The following is a 14,423-nucleotide window of genomic DNA, read 5'->3' as shown; positions in this document are numbered from 1 at the left end:
ATCGTAATACTAACCTGATCTCTAACCCTAGCCCTCAACATAACCCTAAGCCTAGGTCCAATCTAACCCTAACCAGATCTCAAACCCTGGGCCTCAACATAACCCTAACCCTAGGTCCAATCGTAACCCTAACCGGATGTCTAACCCTAGCCCTCAACATAACCCTAACCCTAGGTCCAATCGTAACCCTAACGATATCTCTAACCCTAGCCCTCAACATAACCCTAACCCTATGTCCAAAAGTAACCCTAACCTTCTCTCTAACCCTAGCCCTCAACATAACCCTAAGCCTAGGTCCAATCTAACCCTAACCAGATCTCAAACCCTGGGCCTCAACATAACCCTAACCCTAGGTCCAATCGTAACCCTAACCGGATGTCTAACCCTAGCCCTCAACATAACCCTAACCCTAGGTCCAATCGTAACCCTAACCATATCTCTAACCCTAGCCCTCAACATAACCCTAACCCTATGTCCAAAAGTAACCCTAACCTTCTCTCTAACCCTAGCCCTCAACATAACCCTAAGCCTAGGTCCAATCGTAACCCTAACCATATCTCTAACCATACCCTCAACATAACCCTAACCCTAGGTCCAAAAGTAACCCTAACCTTCTCTCTAACCCTAGCCCTCAACATAACCCTAAGCCTAGGTCCAATCGTAACCCTAACCATATCTCTAACCCTAGCCCTCAACATAACCCTAACCCTATGTCCAATCGTAATACTAACATGATCTCTAATCCTAGCCCTCAACATAACCCTAACCCTAGGTCCAATCGTAACCCTAACCGGATCTTTAACCCTAGCCCTCAACATAACCCTAACCCTAGGTCCAATTGTAACCCTAATCTTCTCTCTAAGCCTAGCCCTCAACGTTACGCTAACCCTAGGTTCAAGTGTAACCCTAACCGGAACTCTAACCCTAGCCCTCAACATAACCCTAACCCTAGGTCCAATCGTAACCCTAACCATATCTCTAACCCTAGCCCTCAACATAACCCTAACCCTAGGTCCAAAAGTAACCCTAACCTTCTCTCTAACCCTAGCCCTCAACATAACCCTAACCCTACGTCCAATCGTAACCCTAACCGTCTCTCTAACCCTAGCCCTCAACATAACCCTACCCTAGGTCCAATCGTAACCCTAACCGTCTCTACAGAAGGATGAAATACGTGTGTTTCTCTCTGAAAGAACTCTCAGCCACTATTCTTTTGCTTGCTCCTCCCAAGTCTTTGTAGAAACGTGTGTTTTCACTGCAGGCATAAGTTTTAGGATGCATTTTTTCAATCTCTTGCAAGCCTCATGTTGTTTCTTAGACAATGTGGAAAAACAAGGAGTATGTATCCCGATTCACTTGAAATCCAGGAAAACGCACACTGCATCAGTCTTCTTCAAACACGTTCTATTTCCTAAAGTGTTTTGAACTTTCAACAAACCAGAAAAGAAGGGCATTTTGCAGTGAAATTCAGAATGGCATGTACAAAAAGCCATTTCTTTCGGTTGCAGAGTTCAAAAGCATGATTGTCTTCATGTTTTCGATGAAACCCTTACATTTCCAATTTACCTGAGTTAGGACTTTCCCAAAAAGACATGTTTGCGTGTCTGTGTTGAAAGGAGCTCTAAGTTGTGTATTCAGTGCTGTAGAGTGACACACTCTACACAGGATACACAGCGTTTTGAGAGCACCAACATGCTTCAAACTGAAACTGCTACAAGCTGTGTGTAGCATGCTGAATGAAGACTTGTCATTTCAAAGAAAGAAGAGGAAACCAAAATCCAGGTAGTGAAACGAGCACACCAGTATGGGAGATGTGCATGTGGACACTTTCAAGCAGCAGCTCTTTGTGGACACTTGGAAACAGGGCTGTGAAAAACTTTCGTACAAAGCGGATTTGGCCAAAGTTGAAAGACCTTCCAAAACCAACCCTAAATAACTTAGCCAAACAATGAAAGTTCCAATAAGCTCCTACAGGAAAGGTGCATCTATGACACAACCCCCGAGCAGGTAGCTACATTCTGCACAGTACAAAATGCATATGAATTCCAGCAAGAAAACTCACTCCAGAAGGATGAAATGCATGTGTTTCTCTCTGAAAGGACACTCAGCCACTATTCTTTTGCTTGCTCCTTCCAAGTCTTTGTAGAACCGTGTGTTTTCACTGCCTGAATAAGTTTTAGGATGCATTGTTTCAATCTCTTGCAAGCCTCATGTTGTTTCTTAGACAATGTGGAAAATCACGGATTATGTTTCCCAAATCACAAGAAATAAAGGAAAACGCACACTGCATCAGTCTTCTTCAAACACGCTCTATCTCCTAATGTGTTGTGAACTTTCAACAAACCAGAAAAGAAGGGCATTTTGCACTGAAATTCAGACGGGTATGTACAAGAGTTCATTCCTGTTGGTTGCAGAGTGCAAAAGCATGATTGACTTCAAGTTCTCGATGAAACCCTTACATTTCCAAAAGTAAAGAAGTAGGACTTTTACAAAAAGATGTGTTTGCGTGTCTGTGGTGAAAGGAGCTCTAAGTTGTGTATTCAGTGCTGGAGATTGACACACTCTACACAGGTTACTCAGCGTTTTAAGAGCACCAATATGCTGCAAACTGAAACTGCTACAAGGTGTGTGTAGCATGCAGAAAGAGGGCTTGTAATTTCAAAGAAAGAAGAGGAAACCAAAATCCAGGTAGTGAAACGAGCACACCAGTATGGGAGATGTGCATGTGGAGAGTTTTAAGCAGCAGTTCTTTGTGGGCTCTTGGAAACAGGGCTGTGAAAAAATTTCGTAAGAAAGCGGATTTGGCTAAAGTTGAAAGACCTTCCAAAACCAACCCAAAGAAGTTAGCCAAACAATGAATGTTCCAATAAGCTCCTGCAGGAAAGTTGCTTCTATGACACAACCCCCGAGCAGGTAGTTACATTCTGCACGGTACAAATGCATATGAATTCCAGGCTGAAAATTCACTCCAGAAGGATGAAATGTGTATGTTTCTCTCTGAAAGAACACTCAGCCATTGGCTTTTACTTGCTACTTCAAAGTCTTTGTAGAAACGTGTGCTTTCACCGCTGGAGTACGTTTTGGGATGCATTTTTTCAATCTCTTGCAAGCCTCATGTTTCTTTCACAATGTGGAAAAATAAGGATTATATTTCCCAAATCACTTGAAATCAAGGGAAACGCACACTGCATCGATTTTGCTCAAACACGCTCTCTCTCCTAATGTGTTGAGAACATTCAAGAAACCAGAAAACAAGGGCATTTTGCAGTGAAACTCAGTCAGGCATGTACAAGAGGTCATTTCTATTGGTAGTAGAGTGCAAAAGCATGATTGACTTCATGTTCTCCATGAAACCCTTATATTTCCAAGGGACCTGAAGTAGGACTTTCACAAAAAGATGTGTTTGCGTGTCTGTGGTGAAAGGAGCTCTAAGTTGTGTATTCAGTGCTGGATAGTAACACACTCTACATAGGTTACACAGCGTTTTGAGAGCACCAACATGCTTCAAACTGAAGCTGGTACAAGGTGTGTGTAGAATGCTGAATGAAGACTTGTCATTTCAAAGAAAGAAGAGGAAAAAAAATCCAGGTAGTGAAACGAGCACACCAGTATATGAGATGTGCATGTGGACAGTTTCAAGCAGCAGCTCTTTGTGGACACTTGGAAACACCGGTATTAAAAACTTGCGTACGAAGCGGGATTTGGCCAAGGTTGAAAGACCTTCCAAAACCAACCCTAAATAACTTAGCCAAACAATGAATGTTCCAATAAGCTCCTGCAGAAAAGGTGCTTCTATGACACAACCCCCAGCAGGTAGCTACATTCTGCACAGTATAAAATGCATATGAACTCCAGCATGAAAATTCACTCCAGAAGGATGAAATGCATGTTTCTCTATGAAAGAACACTCAGCCACAAGGCTTTAGCTTGCTGCTTCAAAGTCTTTATAGAAATGTGTGTTTTCACTGCTGGAATACCCTAGCCCTCAACATCACTATAACCCTAGGTCCAAACATAACCCTAACCTGATCTCTAACCCTAGCCCTCAACATAACCCTAACCCTAGGTCTAACCGTAACCCTAACCGGATCTCTAACCCTAGCCCTCAACATAACCCTAACCCTAGGTCCAATAGGAACCCTAACCGGATCTCTAACCCTACCCCTAAACATAACCCTAACCCTAGGTCAAATCGTAACCCTAACCGGATCTGTAACCCTAGCCCTCAACATAACCCTAACCCTAGGTCCAATCGTAATACTAACCGGATCTCTAACCCTAGCCCTCAACATAACACTAACCCTACGTCCAATAGTAACCCTAACCTGATCTCTAACCCTAGCCCTATACATAACCCTATCCCTAGGTCCAATCGTAACCCTAACCGGATCTGGAACCCTAGCCCTCAACATAACCCTAACCCTAGGTCCAATTGAAACCCTAACCTTCTCTCTAACCCTAGCCTTCAACATAACCCTAACCCTAGGTCCAATCGTAACCCTAACCTGATCTCTAACCCTAGCCCTATACATAACCCTAACCCTAGGTCCAATCATAACCCTAACCATATCTCTAACCCTAGCCCTCAACATAACCCTAACCCTAGGTCCAATCGTAACCCTAACCGTCTCTCTAACCCTAGTCCTCAACATAACCCTAACCCTAGGTCCAATCGTAACCCTAACCAGATCTGAACCCTAGCCCTCAACATAACCTTAACCTTAGGTCCAATCGTAATACTAACCTGATCACTAACCCTAGCCCTCAACATAACCCTAACCCTAGGTCCAATCGTAACCCTAACCGGATCTGTATCCCTAGCCCTAAACATAACCCTAACCCTAGGTCCAATCGTAATACTAACCTGATCTCTAACCCTAGCCCTCAACATAACCCTAAGCCTAGGTCCAATCTAACCCTAACCAGATCTCAAACCCTGGGCCTCAACATAACCCTAACCCTAGGTTCAATCGTAACCCTAACCGGATGTCTAACCCTAGCCCTCAACATAACCCTAACCCTAGGTCCAATCGTAACCCTAACCGGATGTCTAACCCTAGCCCTCAACATAACCCTAACCCTAGGTCCAATCGTAACCCTAACCATATCTCTAACCCTAGCCCTCAACATAACCCTAACCCTATGTCCAAAAGTAACCCTAACCTTCTCTCTAACCCTAGCCCTCAACATAACCCTAACCCTAGGTCCAATCGTAACCCTAACCATATCTCTAACCATACCCTCAACATAACCCTAACCCTAGGTCCAAAAGTAACCCTAACCTTCTCTCTAACCCTAGCCCTCAACATAACCCTAACCCTAGGTCCAATCGTAACCCTAACCATATCTCTAACCCTAGCCCTCAACATAACCCTAACCCTATGTCCAATCGTAATACTAACATGATCTCTAATCCTAGCCCTCAACATAACCCTAACCCTAGGTCCAATCGTAACCCTAACCGGATCTTTAACCCTAGCCCTCAACATAACCCTAACCCTAGGTCCAATTGTAACCCTAATCTTCTCTCTAAGCCTAGCCCTCAACGTTACGCTAACCCTAGGTTCAAGTGTAACCCTAACCGGAACTCTAACCCTAGCCCTCAACATAACCCTAACCCTAGGTCCAATCGTAACCCTAACCATATCTCTAACCCTAGCCCTCAACATAACCCTAACCCTAGGTCCAAAAGTAACCCTAACCTTCTCTCTAACCCTAGCCCTCAACATAACCCTAACCCTAGGTCCAATCGTAACCCTAACCATATCTCTAACCCTAGCCCTCAACATAACCCTAACCCTAGGTCCAAAAGTAACCCTAACCTTCTCTCTAACCCTAGCCCTCAACATAACCCTAACCCTAGGTCCAATCGTAACCCTAACCGTCTCTCTAACCCTAGCCCTCAACATAACCCTACCCTAGGTCCAATCGTAACCCTAACCGTCTCTACAGAAGGATGAAATACGTGTGTTTCTCTCTGAAAGAACTCTCAGCCACTACTCTTTTGCTTGCTCCTCCCAAGTCTTTGTAGAAACGTGTGTTTTCACTGCAGGCATAAGTTTTACGATGCATTTTTTCAATCTCTTGCAAGCCTCATGTTGTTTCTTAGACAATGTGGAAAAACAAGGAGTATGTATCCCGAATCACTTGAAATCCAGGAAAACGCACACTACATCAGCCTTCTTCAAACACGTTCTATTTCCTAAAGTGTTTTGAACTTTCAACAAACCAGAAAAGAAGGGCATTTTGCAGTGAAATTCAGAATGGCATGTACAAAAAGCCATTTCTTTCGGTTGCAGAGTTCAAAAGCATGATTGTCTTCATGTTTTCGATGAAACCCTTACATTTCCAATTTACCTGAGTTAGGACTTTCCCAAAAAGACGTGTTTGCGTGTCTGTGTTGAAAGGAGCTCTAAGTTGTGTATTCAGTGCTGTAGAGTGACACACTCTACACAGGATACACAGCGTTTTGAGAGCACCAACATGCTTCAAACTGAAACTGCTACAAGCTGTGTGTAGCATGCTGAATGAAGACTTGTCATTTCAAAGAAAGAAGAGGAAACCAAAATCCAGGTAGTGAAACGAGCACACCAGTATGGGAGATGTGCATGTGGACACTTTCAAGCAGCAGCTCTTTGTGGACACTTGGAAACAGGGCTGTGAAAAACTTTCGTACAAAGCGGATTTGGCCAAAGTTGAAAGACCTTCCAAAACCAACCCTAAATAACTTAGCCAAACAATGAAAGTTCCAATAAGCTCCTACAGGAAAGGTGCATCTATGACACAACCCCCGAGCAGGTAGCTACATTCTGCACAGTACAAAATGCATATGAATTCCAGCAAGAAAACTCACTCCAGAAGGATGAAATGCATGTGTTTCTCTCTGAAAGGACACTCAGCCACTATTCTTTTGCTTGCTCCTTCCAAGTCTTTGTAGAACCGTGTGTTTTCACTGCTGGAATAAGTTTTAGGATGCATTGTTTCAATCTCTTGCAAGCCTCATGTTGTTTCTTAGACAATGTGGAAAATCACGGATTATGTTTCCCAAATCACAAGAAATAAAGGAAAACGCACACTGCATCAGTCTTCTTCAAACACGCTCTATCTCCTAATGTGTTGTGAACTTTCAACAAACCAGAAAAGAAGGGCATTTTGCACTGAAATTCAGACAGGTATGTAGAAGAGTTCATTCCTATTGGTTGCAGAGTGCAAAAGCATGATTGACGTCAAGCTCTGGATGAAACCCTTACATTTCCAAGAGTAAAGAAGTAGGACTTTTACAAAAAGATGTGTTTGCGTGTCTGTGGTGAAAGGAGCTCTAAGTTGTGTATTCAGTGCTGGAGATTGACACACTGTACACAGGTTACTCAGCGTTTTAAGAGCACCAATATGCTGCAAACTGAAACTGCTACAAGGTGTGTGTAGCATGCAGAAAGAGGGCTTGTAATTTCAAAGAAAGAAGAGGAAACCAAAATCCAGGTAGTGAAACGAGCACACCAGTATGGGAGATGTGCATGTGGAGAGTTTTAAGCAGCAGTTCTTTGTGGGCTCTTGGAAACAGGGCTGTGAAAAAATTTCGTAAGAAAGCGGATTTGGCTAAAGTTGAAAGACCTTCCAAAACCAACCCAAAGAAGTTAGCCAAACAATGAATGTTCCAATAAGCTCCTGCAGGAAAGTTGCTTCTATGACACAACCCCCGAGCAGGTAGTTACATTCTGCACGGTACAAATGCATATGAATTCCAGGCTGAAAATTCACTCCAGAAGGATGAAATGTGTATGTTTCTCTCTGAAAGAACACTCAGCCATTGGCTTTTACTTGCTACTTCAAAGTCTTTGTAGAAACGTGTGCTTTCACCGCTGGAGTACGTTTTGGGATGCATCTTTTCAATCTCTTGCAAGCCTCATGTTTCTTTCACAATGTGGAAAAATAAGGATTATATTTCCCAAATCACTTGAAATCTAGGGAAACGCACACTGCATCGATCTTGCTCAAACACGCTCTTTCTCCTAATGTGTTGAGAACATTCAAGAAACCAGAAAACAAGGGCATTTTGCAGTGAAAGTCAGTCAGGCATGTACAAGAGGTCATTTCTATTGGTAGTAGAGTGCAAAAGCATGATTGACTTCATGTTCTCCATGAAACCCTTACATTTCCAAGGGACCTGAAGTAGGACTTTCACAAAAAGATGTGTTTGCGTGTCTGTGGTGAAAGGAGCTCTAAGTTGTGTATTCAGTGCTGGAGAGTAACACACTCTACATAGGTTACACAGCGTTTTGAGAGCACCAACATGCTTCAAACGGAAGCTGGTACAAGGTGTGTGTAGAATGCTGAATGAAGACTTGTCATTTCAAAGAAAGAAGAGGAAACCAAAATCCAGGTAGTGAAACGAGCACACCAGTATACGATATGTGCATGTGGACAGTTTCAAGCAGCAGCTCTTTGTGGACACTTGGAAACAGCGGTATTAAAAACTTGCGTACGAAGCGGGATTTGGCCAAAGTTGAAAGACCTTCCAAAACCAACCCTAAATAACTTAGCCAAACAATGAATGTTCCAATAAGCTCCTGCAGAAAAGGTGCTTCTATGACACAACCCCCAGCAGGTAGCTACATTCTGCACAGTATAAAATGCATATGAACTCCAGCATGAAAATTCACTCCAGAAGGATGAAATGCATGTTTCTCTATGAAAGAACACTCTGCCACAAGGCTTTAGCTTGCTGCTTCAAAGTCTTTATAAAAATCTGTGTTTTCAATGCTGGAATACCCTAGCCCTCAACATCACTATAACCTTAGGTCCAATCTTAACCCTAACCTGATCTCTAACCCTAGCCCTCAACATAACCCTAACCCTAGGTCCAACCGTAACCCTAACCGGATCTCTAACCCTAGCCCTCAACATAACCCTAACCCTACGTCCAATAGTAACCCTAACCGGATCTCTAACCCTAGCTCTCAACATAACCCTAACCCTAGGTCCAATCGTAATTCTAACCGGATCTCTAACCCTAGCCCTCAACATAACCCTAACCCTACGTCCAATAGTAACCCTAACCGGATCTCTAACCCTAGCCCTAAACATAACCCTAACCCTAGGTCCAATCGTAACCCTAACCGGATCTGTAACCCTAGCCCTCAACATAACCCTAACCCTAGGTCCAATTGAAACCCTAACCTTCTCTCTAACCCTAGCCCTCAACATAACCCTAACCCTAGGTCCAATCGTAACCCTAACCTGATCTCTAACCCTAGCCCTATACATAACCCTAACCCTAGGTCCAATCATAACCCTAACCATATCTCTAACCCTAGCCCTCAAATTAACCCTAACCCTAGGTCCAATCGTAACCCTAACAGTCTCTCTAACCCTAGCCCTCAACGTTACGCTAACCCTAGGTCCAATAGTAACCCTAACCGGATCTGAACCCTAGCCCTCAACATAACCTTAACCTTAGGTCCAATCGTAATACTAACCTGATGACTAAACTTATCCCTCAACATAACCCTAACCCTAGGTCCAATCGTAAACATAACCGGATCTGTATCCCTAGCCCTAAACATAACCCTAACCCTAGGTCCAATATTAACCCTAACCTGATCTCTAAACCTAGCCCTCAACATAACCCTAACCCTAGGTCCAATCTAACCCTAACCAGATCTCAAACCCTGGGCCTCAACATAACCCTAACCCTAGGTCCAATCGTAACCCTAACCGGATCTCTAACCCTAGCCCTCAACATAACCCTAACCCTAGGTCCAATGGTAACCCTAACAATATCTCTAACCCTAGCTCTCAACATATCCCTAACCCTAGGTCCAAAAGTAACCCTAAACTTCTCTCTAACCCTAGCCCTCAACATAACCCTAACCCTAGGTCCAATCGTATCCCTAACCTGATCTCTAAAGCTAGCCCTCAACATAACACTAACCCTAGGTCCAATCGTAACCCTAACCGTCTCTCTAACCCTAGACCTCAACGTTACGCTAACCCTAGGTCCAATCGTAACCCTAACCGGATCTGAACCCTAGCCCTCAACAAAACCTTAACCTTAGGTCCAATCGTAATACTAACCTGATCACTAACCCTAGCCCTCAACATAACCCTAACCCTAGGTCCAATCGTAACCCTAACCGGATCTGTATCCCTAGCCTTAAACATAACCCTAACCCTAGGTCCAATCTTAACCCTAACCTGATCTCTAACCCTGGGCCTCAACATAACCCTAACCCTAGGTCCAATCGTAACCCTAACCGGATCTCTAACCCTAGCCCTCAACATAACCCTAACCCTAGGTCCAATTGTAACCCTAACCTTCTCTCTAAGCCTAGCCCTCAACGTTACGCTAACCCTAGGTTCAAGTGTAACCCTAACCGGAACTCTAACCCTAGTCCTCAACATAACCCTAACCCTAGGTCCAATCGTAATCCTAACCATATCTCTAACCCTAGCCCTCAACATAACCCTAACCCTAGGTCCAAAAGTAACCCTAACCTTCTCTCTAACCCTAGCCCTCAACATAACCCTAACCCTAGGTCCAATCGTAACCCTAACCATATCTCTAACCCTAGCCCTCAACATAACCCTAACCCTAGGTCCAAAAGTAACCCTAACCTTCTCTCTAACCCTAGCCCTCAACATAACCCTAACCCTAGGTCCAATCGTAACCCTAACCGTCTCTCTAACCCTAGCCCTCAACATAACCCTACCCTAGGTCCAATCGTAACCCTAACCTTCTCTACAGAAGGATGAAATACGTGTGTTTCTCTCTGAAAAAACTCTCAGCCACTATTCTTTTGCTTGCTCCTTCCAAGTCTGTGTAGAAACGTGTGTTTTCACTGCAGGCATAAGTTTTAGGATGCATTTTTTCAATCTCTTGCAAGCCTCATGTTGTTTCTTAGACAGTGTGGAAAAACAAGGAGTATGTATCCCGAATCACTTGAAATCCAGGAAAACGCACACTGCATCAGTCTTCTTCAAACACGTTCTATTTCCTAAAGTGTTTTGAACTTTCAACAAACCAGAAAAGAAGGGCATTTTGCAGTGAAATTCAGAATGGCATGTACAAAAAGCCATTTCTTTTGGTTGCAGAGTTCAAAAGCATGATTGTCTTCATGTTTTCGATGAAACTCTTACATTTCTAATTTACCTGAGTTAGGACTTTCCCAAAAAGACCTGTTTGCGTGTCTGTGTTGAAAGGAGCTCTAAGTTGTGTATTCAGTGCTGTAGAGTGACACACTCTACACAGGATACACAGCGTTTTGAGAGCACCAACATGCTTCAAACTGAAACTGCTACAAGCTGTGTGTAGCATGCTGAATGAAGACTTGTCATTTCAAAGAAAGAAGAGGAAACCAAAATCCAGGTAGTGAAACGGTCACACCAGTATGGGAGATGTGCACGTGGACACTTTCAAGCAGCAGCTCTTTGTGGACACTTGGAAACAGGGCTGTGAAAAACTTTCGTACAAAGCGGATTTGGCCAAAGTTGAAAGACCTTCCAAAACCAACCCTAAATAACTTAGCCAAACAATGAAAGTTCCAATAAGCTCCTACAGGAAAGGTGCATCTATGACACAACCCCCGAGCAGGTAGCTACATTCTGCACAGTACAAAATGCATATGAATTCCAGCAAGAAAACTCACTCCAGAAGGATGAAATGCATGTGTTTCTCTCTGAAAGGACACTCAGCCACTATTCTTTTGCTTGCTCCTTCCAAGTCTTTGTAGAACCGTGTGTTTTCACTGCCTGAATAAGTTTTAGGATGCATTGTTTCAATCTCTTGCAAGCCTCATGTTGTTTCTTAGACAATGTGGAAAATCACGGATTATGTTTCCCAAATCACAAGAAATAAAGGAAAACGCACACTGCATCAGTCTTCTTCAAACACGCTCTATCTCCTAATGTGTTGTGAACTTTCAACAAACCAGAAAAGAAGGGCATTTTGCACTGAAATTCAGACGGGTATGTACAAGAGTTCATTCCTATTGGTTGCAGAGTGCAAAAGCATGATTGACTTCAAGTTCTCGATGAAACCCTTACATTTCCAAGAGTAAAGAAGTAGGACTTTTACAAAAAGATGTGTTTGCGTGTCTGTGGTGAAAGGAGCTCTAAGTTGTGTATTCAGTGCTGGAGATTGACACACTCTACACAGGTTACTCAGCGTTTTAAGAGCACCAATATGCTGCAAACTGAAACTGCTACAAGGTGTGTGTAGCATGCAGAAAGAGGGCTTGTAATTTCAAAGAAAGAAGAGGAAACCAAAATCCAGGTAGTGAAACGAGCACACCAGTATGGGAGATGTGCATGTGGAGAGTTTTAAGCAGCAGTTCTTTGTGGGCTCTTGGAAACAGGGCTGTGAAAAAATTTCGTAAGAAAGCGGATTTGGCTAAAGTTGAAAGACCTTCCAAAACCAACCCAAAGAAGTTAGCCAAACAATGAATGTTCCAATAAGCTCCTGCAGGAAAGTTGCTTCTATGACACAACCCCCGAGCAGGTAGTTACATTCTGCACGGTACAAATGCATATGAATTCCAGGCTGAATATTCACTCCAGAAGGATGAAATGTGTATGTTTCTCTCTGAAAGAACACTCAGCCATTGGCTTTTACTTGCTACTTCAAAGTCTTTGTAGAAACGTGTGCTTTCACCGCTGGAGTACGTTTTGGGATGCATTTTTTCAATCTCTTGCAAGCCTCATGTTTCTTTCACAATGTGGAAAAATAAGGATTATATTTCCCAAATCACTTGAAATCTAGGGAAACGCACACTGCATCGATCTTGCTCAAACATGCTCTTTCTCCTAATGTGTTGAGAACATTCAAGAAACCATAAAACAAGGGCATTTTGCAGTGAAACTCAGTCAGGCATGTACAAGAGGTCATTTCTATTGGTAGTAGAGTGCAAAAGCATGATTGACTTCATGTTCTCCTTGAAACCCTTACATTTCCAAGGGACCTGAAGTAGGACTTTCACAAAAAGATGTGTTTGCGTGTCTGTGGTGAAAGGAGCTCTAAGTTGTGTATTCAGTGCTGGAGAGTAACACACTCTACATAGGTTACACAGCGTTTTGAGAGCACCAACATGCTTCAAACTGAAGCTGGTACAAGGTGTGTGTAGAATGCTGAATGAAGACTTGTCATTTCAAAGAAAGAAGAGGAAACCAAAATCCAGGTAGTGAAACGAGCACACCAGTATATGAGATGTGCATGTGGACAGTTTCAAGCAGCAGCTCTTTGTGGACACTTGGAAACAGCGGTATTAAAAACTTGCGTACCAAGCGGGATTTGGCCAAGGTTGAAAGACCTTCCAAAACCAACCCTAAATAACTTAGCCAAACAATGAATGTTCCAATAAGCTCCTGCAGAAAAGGTGCTTCTATGACACAACCCCCAGCAGGTAGCTACATTCTGCACAGTATAAAATGCATATGAACTCCAGCATGAAAATTCACTCCAGAAGGATGAAATGCATGTTTCTCTATGAAAGAACACTCAGCCACAAGGCTTTAGCTTGCTGCTTCAAAGTCTTTATAGAAATGTGTGTTTTCAATGCTGGAATACCCTAGCCCTCAACATCACTATAACCCTAGGTCCAATCTTAACCCTAACCTGATCTCTAACCCTAGCCCTCAACATAACCCTAACCCTAGGTCCAAAAGTAACCCTAACCTTCTCTCTAACCCTAGCCCTCAACATAACCCTAACCCTAGGTCCAACCGTAACCCTAACCGGATCTCTAACCCTAGCCCTCAACATAACCCTAACCCTACGTCCAATAGTAACCCTAACCGGATATCTAACCCTAGCCCTCAACATAACCCTAACCCTAGGTCCAATCGTAATAGTAACCGGATCTCTAACCCTAGCCCTCAACATAACCCTAACCCTACGTCCAATAGTAACCCTAACCGGATCTCTAACCCTAGCCCTAAACATAACCCTAACCCTAGGTCCAATCGTAACCCTAACCGGATCTGTAACCCTAGCCCTCAACATAACCCTAACCCTAGGTCCAATTGAAACCCTAACCTTCTCTCTAACCCTAGCCCTCAACATAAGCCTAACCCTAGGTCCAATCGTAACCCTAACCTGATCTCTAACCCTAGCCCTATACATAACCCTAACCCTAGGTCCAATCATAACCCTAACCATATCTCTAACCCTAGCCCTCAACATAACCCTAACCCTAGGTCCAATCGTAACCCTAACAGTCTCTCTAACCCTAGCCCTCAACGTTACGCTAACCCTAGGTCCAATAGTAACCCTAACCGGATCTGAACCCTAGCCCTCAACATAACCTTAACCTTAGGTCCAATCGTAATACTAACCTGATGACTATCCCTAGCCCTCAACATAACCCTAACCCTAGATCCAATCGTAACCCTAACCGGATCTTTATCCCTAGCCCTAAACATAACCCTAA

Source organism: Miniopterus natalensis, chromosome 8, assembly GCF_054644295.1.
Source record: "Miniopterus natalensis isolate mMinNat1 chromosome 8, mMinNat1.hap1, whole genome shotgun sequence".
Lineage (NCBI taxonomy): Eukaryota > Metazoa > Chordata > Mammalia > Chiroptera > Miniopteridae > Miniopterus > Miniopterus natalensis.
The sequence above is the reverse complement of the archived record's forward strand: the minus strand, read 5'-3'. Positions refer to the sequence as shown.